Here is a 7667-nt window from a genome sequence, read left to right on the forward strand (position 1 = left end):
ATCAAAACTTTCCATTGTGAGTTCTTTGGATCAGAAACGGTTGAGATGTGGGAGCACACTACATAATTGTTGATGTATTATTCCTTTTGGAAATGAAGATAGCTGTAGTAAAACAAAGTTAATACATTACATCAAACCACTAGAGAGGGTTATTTTTTGTGACAGATTGCAGAGAAACCCCAAGTTCTCCATACTCGGAGGCAAACAACTTGATTTTTTTCTGTACTTTAGTGATCTATCATTGCAGTAGGATGAGACTGGATTAAGATGCTGCATCTCAAATTTTAATGACATTGTACATATACAATAAAAGAACATGTCCATATGGACCAGGATTTGTTTAAAATTGTGTGCTTGCATACCCTATAGTCAAGATAAAAAGAAATGTATATCATGATCTCAGAGTAGGTTTATTTGGATTAAAAACTAATTTAATGCATTATGAAGTATAGCAGATCTTCTCAACAAATTAGCACATGACAGTTTTAAAATACAAGTTTAATACACGAAATGTTTTAATATGGATTTTGTCTAGAGAGCTAACTATTAAATTAAGAATAAATTATGCATAATTGAAATTATTACTGAATTATCACAAGTTAAATTATAAAGATTTTATGGGCAGTAAAACATAGCAGAAAGAGATGAATGACTATACACAGGCCTTGTACTTTTAAGGGCTTGTAGCATTGTGTATGTGCCCCACTGCAAGAAACAACCATCCCAGACAAGGAAGTATAACAGTGTATTTAGTACTTTAGGGCGGCAGCAAGGTGTGAAGGGATGAGCATAGGGTTAAGAGTCTGGAGAACAAAAGTTCTAATCCTGGGTCTTCTAATGATGCTGTGGGCAAGTTTCTTTGCTTCTCTGCCTCAGCTTCCCCATCTGCACCGGAAAGTATAATCGTATTTAATCACCTCACAAGGTTGTACACTGCTTCAAAGATATGAAATGTGATTCGTCTGTTGAGTGCTATTAATAGTCTCTGTGGGTTGTGTATGGAATAGATGTACTTTTGCTGGTGGTCATACACAAGCAGAACCCTTGGCAAAGGAAGTGTTAACTTCCTAGTAGATACCATCTGGGGAAAGATGGGCCAAAATTGAATAAGTGACAAGTTCCAGAGATTTGCAAATAGAACCAGTGAAAATATACCCAGTGATAAGTGAAGGCTAATTCTCTTCAATTACTAATTGCCCAGCGGATGGTCTGAAGCAAATAAGATGAAGCCAGCACGTGCTGGTTGCTTTTTACTTTACTTTGTGTGAGAGGCCACATAGCGAAGTGTTAAAGTATAAAAAGGAGCACTAGAGGCAGTGTTTAGTGTAGTGCTGGGGAGGAGCCAGTGGTCGTGGTACATGTAGACATGGGGAAGGATAGGAGAGAGGTCCTGGAGGCCAAATTTAGGCTGCTAGGTAAGAGATTGAAGTCCAGGACCTCCATGGTAGCATTCTCTGAAATGCTTCCAGTTCTACACGCAGGGCCAGTTAGACAGGCAGAACTGCAGGGTCTTAATATGTGGGTGAGACGATGGTATAGGGAGGAGGGGTTTAGATTTATTAGGAACTGGGGAAGCTTTTGGGAGAGGGGGAGCCTATACAGGAAGGATGGGCTCCACCTAAACCAAAATGGAACCAGATTGCTGGCGCTTAAAATTAAAAAGGTCGTAGAACAGTTTTTAAACTAAGGGCTGGGGGAAAGCCGACAGGTGCGGAGGAGCATGTGGTTCGGACATCCCTTAGGGGAGGATCTATAAATGGAGATTCCCTATGTTCTAATAAGGAGGAGAAGATGGAAAATGATAAAATAATGTGAGAATCTGATGAGAAGAGGACAAATGAAAAAAAGTCCGATTCAATTACACTATGCAATAGGGGACAGCCAAAAAATGACAAGTTTTTAAAATGCTTATATACCAATGCTAAAAGTCTAAATAATAAAGATGGATGAACTAGAGTGCCTGGTATTAAATGAGGATATTGCTATAATAGGCATCACAGAAACCTGGCGGAATGAGGATAATCAATGGGACACAGTAATACCAGGGTACAAAATATATCGGAAGGACAGAACAGGTCGTGCTGGTGGGGGAGTGGCACTATATGTGAAAGACAGCGTAGAATCAAATGAAGTAAAAATCTTAAATGAACTAAATTGTACTATAGAATCTCTATGGATAGTAATTCCATGCTTGAAAAATAAGAACATAGCAGTAGGGCTATATTACAGACCACCTGACCAGGATGGTATTAGTGACTCTGAAATGCTCAGGGAGATTAGAGAGGCTATTAAAATAAAAAACTCAATAATAATAATGGGGGATTTCAACTATCCCCATATTAACTGAGTACATATCACTTCAGGAAGGGATGCTGAGATAAAGTTTCTTGACACCTTAAATGATTGCATCTTGGAGCAGCTAGTCCTGGAACACACAAGAGGAGAGGCAATTCTTGATTTAGTCCTAAGTGGAGCACAGGATCAGGTCCAAGAGGTGAATGTGAATATAGCTGGACCGCTTGGTAATGGTGACCATAATATAATCAAATTTAACATCCCTGTGATGGGGAAAATTCCACAGTGGTCCAACACTGTATCATTTAATTTCAGAAAGGGGGACTACACAAAAGTGAGGAGGTTAATGAAACAGAAATTAAAAGATACGGTACCAAAAGTGAAATCCCTGCAAGCTGCATGGAAACTTTTTAAAGACACCATAATAGAGGCTCAACTTAAATATATACCCCAATTTAAAAAACATAGTAAGAGAACCAAAAAAGAGCCACCGTGGTTAAACAACGAAGTAAAAGAAACAGTGAGAGGCAAAAAGGCATCCTTTAAAAAGTGTAAGATAAATCCTAAGAAGGAAAATAGAAAAGAGCATAAACTCTGGCAAATGAAGTGTAAAAATATAATTAGAAAGACCAAAAAAAGAATTTGAAGAACAGCTAGCCAAAGACTCCAAAAGTAATAGCAAATTTTTTTTAAAATACATCAGACGCAGAAAGCGTGTTAAACAACCAGTGGGGCCACTGGATGATCGAGATGCTAAGAAGCACTCAAAGACGATAAGACCATTGCGGAGAAACTAAATGAATTCTTTGCATTGGTCTTCACTGTGGAGGATGTGAGGGAGATTCCCAGACCTGAGCAATTCTTTTTGGGTGACAGATCTGAGGAACTGTCCCCAATTGAGGTGTCATTAGAGGAGGTTTTGGAACAAATTGATAAACTAAACAGCAATAAGTCTCCAGGACCTGATGGTATTCACCCAAGAGCTCTGAAGGAACTCAAATGTGAAATTGCAGGACTAACTGTCATCTGTAACCTATCATTTAAATCAGCTTCTGTACCAACTGACTCTAGCTAATGTGATGCCAATTTTTAAAAAGGGCTCCAGAGGTGGCCCTGGCAACTACAGGCCAGTAAGCCTGACTTCAGTACCGGGCAAATTGGTTGAAACTATTGTAAAGAACAAAATTGTCAGACACATAGATGAACATAATTTGTTGGGAAATAGTCAACATGGTTTTTGTAAAGGGAAATGATGCCTCACCAATCTACTAGGATTCTTTGAGGGGGTCAACAAGCATGTGGACAAAGGAGGTCCTGTGGATATAGTGTATTTAGATTTTCAAAAAGCCTTTGACAAGGTCCCTCACCAAAGGCTCTTAAGCAAAATAAGCAGTCATGGGATAAGAGGAAAGGTTCTCTCATGGATTGGTAACTGGTTAAAAGATAGGAAACAAAGGGTAGGAATAAATGGTCAGTTTTCAGAATGGAGAGAGGTAAATAGTGGTGTCCCTCAGGGACCTGTACTGGGCCCAGTCCTATTTAACATATTCATAAACGATTTGGAAAAAGGGGTAAGCAGTGAGGTGGTAAAATTTGCAGATGATACAAAATTACTCAAGATAGTTAAGTCCCAGGCAGACTGCGAAGAGTTACAAAAGGATCTCACAAAACTGGGTGACTGGGCAAGAAAATGGCAGATGAAATTTAATGTTGATAAATGCAAGTAATGCATATTGGAAAACATAATCCTAACTATACATATACAATGATGGGGTCTAAATTAGCTGTTACCACTCAAGAAAGATCTTGGAGTCATTATGGATAGTTCTCTGAAATCATCCACTCAATGTGCAGCAGCAGTCAAAAAAGCGAACAGAATGTTGGGAATCATTAAGAAAGGGGTAGATAATAAGACAGAAAATACCATATTGCCTCTATATAAATCCATGGTACATGCACACCTTGAATACTGCGTGCAGATGTGGCTGCCCCATCTCAAAAAAGATCTATGGAATTGGAAAAGGTTCAGAAAAGGGCAACAAAAATGATTAGGGGTATAGAATGGCTTCCATATGAGGAGAGATTAATAAGACTGGGACTTTTCAGCTTGGAAAAGAGGCAACTAAAGGGGGATATGATAGAGGTCTATAAAATCATGAGTGGTATAGAGAAAGTAAATAAGGAAGTGTTATTTACTCCTTCTCATAATACAAGAACAAGGGGCCACCAAATGAAATTAATAGGAGCAGGTTTAAAACAAACACAAAGAAGTATTTTTTCATACAACGCACTGTGAACCTTTGGAACTTCTTGCCAGAGGGTGTTGTGCAGGCCAATACTATAATGGGGTTCAAAAGGGAGCTAGATAGATTCATGGAAGATAGGTCCATCAATGGCTATTAGCCAGGATGGGAAAGAATGGTGTCCCTAGCCTCTGTTTGCCAGAAGCTGGGATTGGGTGACAGGGCATGGATCACTTGATGATAACCTGTCTGTTTATTCCCTTTAGGGCACCTGCCATTGGCCACTGTCAGAGGACAGGATACTGGTCTTGATGGACCTTTGGTCTGACCCAGTATGGCCGGTCTTATGTTCTTATTGTGCCAGGAATAGGGACGGGCAGGGCCGCCCAGAGGATTCAGGGGGCCTGGGGCAAAGCAGGGGAGCGGACATAAAAAAAGGTGCCACCTGCTACGGCGCTTGTACTCACCGGGCGGCACTTTGGCGGTGGGAGGTCCTTCACCTCACTCCGGGACTTCCGTGGCACTGAAGGACCCCCTGCCGCCGAAGTGCCGCTGAAGTCCCGGAGCGAGCTGAAGGACCCTGTGCTGCCGAAAACCCGGAGCGCCGCTGGGTGAATAAAAATTAAAAAGGTGCCTCTAGCCAGGAAAGGGATTCTCGGCCAGTGCTTGTGGGGCCCCTGTGGAGCCCGGGGCCTGGGGCAAATTGCCCCACTTCCCCGCCCCTTCCCCCACCCCCGGGTGGCCCTGGGGATAGGAGAGTGTTTGGATGTTATGAGGCTAGCTTGGGATTTTGAGTGTACTCTCGTCCCTCTGTTTAGAACATTCAAGCTGACTATACTGTACTTTTCTGAGAGGACACACTGCCTAGCAGCTAAAAAGCAGGACTGAGAGTCATGAGTTCTAGGTCCTAATCATGACTCTACAATTTACTGTGTGCGTTTGGGTATGTCACCTTCTTTAAGACTCAGTTTCCTCATCTGTAAATGGGAAAACCATCACTTACCTACTTCACAAGAGCTTTGTCAGGCTTAGTTCACTAATTTTTGTAAATTACTGTGACCTGTCCAGGTAGAAGTCAATATAAGAGTGCCCAATATTAAGGGTTTATTATCCTTGTACATGACTTAGGAACTTGGTTGTGAAAAATCCTTTTATTTTCTCAGTTCAATGGACATTTTTAATGGAAGGAAAACCATGAGAACTAGAAACTTGTGGAATTACCTTTTGCCTGGCAGGGCCGGCTCCAGGCACCAGCCAAGCAAACTGCTGCTTGGGGTGGCAGCTTGTAGGAGGCGGCATTCCACCCAAACCTAGGGCGGCACGGCCGCTTTTTTTTTTTTTTTGGTGGTGTTCCGCTCCAGCCGCCCTGTAGGGGGCAGCGGCGCAGAGGACGGGAGTGCCCTGCAGCAAGCCCGGCAGGGCAGCCTGCGTCCTTCCCTCCCAGCCGACTGGAGCAGCGCAGAGCCCTCCCGGCAGGTGGCGGGGCCACGTGGCAGCGCCCCACTAAAGCCCTGTCCACCCCCCTTCTCTCTCTCCCCACTCCGCTCCCACCCCCTCCCCCTGCTAGGGGGACATCTGCAGCACAGGGAGTCCCCCTGCACCTGGGCTCCGGCCGCGCCGCAAGTGGTTTTTTTTTTTTTGCTTTGCCATTCTGGCCGCCCCGTTTTTTGGGGGTTTTTTTGCTTGGGGCAGCCAAAAAGCCAGAGCCGGCCCTGTTTCCTGGTACTAGTTTTGCCTCACTTGATAGATAGAGGACTGTGTAACTTTCCTCACCAAAATATGTGCACTTAAGCAAGGTAACACAATGATTTTAGTTTTATTGTATAGGTTTTTAAAAAATGTATAATTCCTAACATGCCCAGCTGATGTTCTGTGTAGTTGTGAACTACATAGGGGGTGTCTCTGCGTATTTGCTGTTTACCAGAGGCAAGGCAGTTTACAATTGTTCTATTGATTTGCTGTTTTTAAGCCTGTAATTCAAGTGTATTACAGCCCCGTCTTCACTCACTCAAACATTCTTCTTCTGGGCTCTGACTTTCCATGCTGAGACGTCACCTCAACGAGAATTGTCCGACAATCTGTGTTTCAGTTTCATGGGCTCAGTGAAGCATTCCTAAAAAAGCAGGGGCTCAGCTCCATTGCTCTGAGGTGAGTCTCGCTCACTGAAGTGTGTGGTGCATTTCAAATGAATCAGAATTTTGATCAGAAATGTTGCGCTGAAACTAGTAGAAATTTTCTGTGGGTTATTCAAGAGCAGAAACGGTGAATTTCGTCCCAGCATGTCTGCATTACTGTAAAGATATTAAAATACCTTACCAATGGCAGGGAGTTCTTGCAACAAAACAAGTGCATGTTGCTGGGAAACTTTACTATTGCCTTTTTGGTGAATATGGAGCAAAAGAAGGGGAGAAGGGGGGGGGATACCAGAAACAAGCATTTCACATGGGAAGAAAGCTGAAAGTTATTGGAACTGGCAGTGACTCAAGAAAAGAAGTTACAGCAAATGAAAACAGGCCAAACTCTCAGTCACTTCTCCTGAGAAGACATTCTTAGAGCTGGAAAGTGGAAGAGGTAGCTCTGTCTCTGGCTGAACTGCGTATTGAAGGATTTTGGCAGATTTTGCAGATTTGTATTTGTACACGGTGGAGCTCTTGCAACAGATAGATTTAAATGCTTCCTAATTTGAGTAACCAAGAAGTAGAACAATGAGAGAACCATTAACACTTGCACTCTAAGCTAACTTTACTGTTCCGCATACTGAAATTATGAAGAGGGATTATTTAAACATATTGTGCTACATGGATGCCTTGTATAACTTCAACTAAATCAATGGAGTTTTTTACCAGGGATAAATGTGAACCATGACATGATCCAATGGGGAACTCCTCGATAGCTTTGAGCATACACTTGTAGAGACATTGGACTCATACCCTTGCTTTAACTAGAAAACTGCAGTTACTTATTTCTTATTTGTGCTGAGCCACAGGTGCGACCAGTGCCACCTTCTTTTTTTGTATGGCAATAGCGGAATAGTAAACACAACGGTGTGACTAGAGGTGGATCTTAAGGTCTCTTATCCAGCCCAGAGCACCACACTAGAGTTGCAGTTCATTGATTTCCTCACTTTCC

This window comes from Trachemys scripta, chromosome 5, assembly GCF_013100865.1.
Source record: "Trachemys scripta elegans isolate TJP31775 chromosome 5, CAS_Tse_1.0, whole genome shotgun sequence".
Lineage (NCBI taxonomy): Eukaryota > Metazoa > Chordata > Testudines > Emydidae > Trachemys > Trachemys scripta.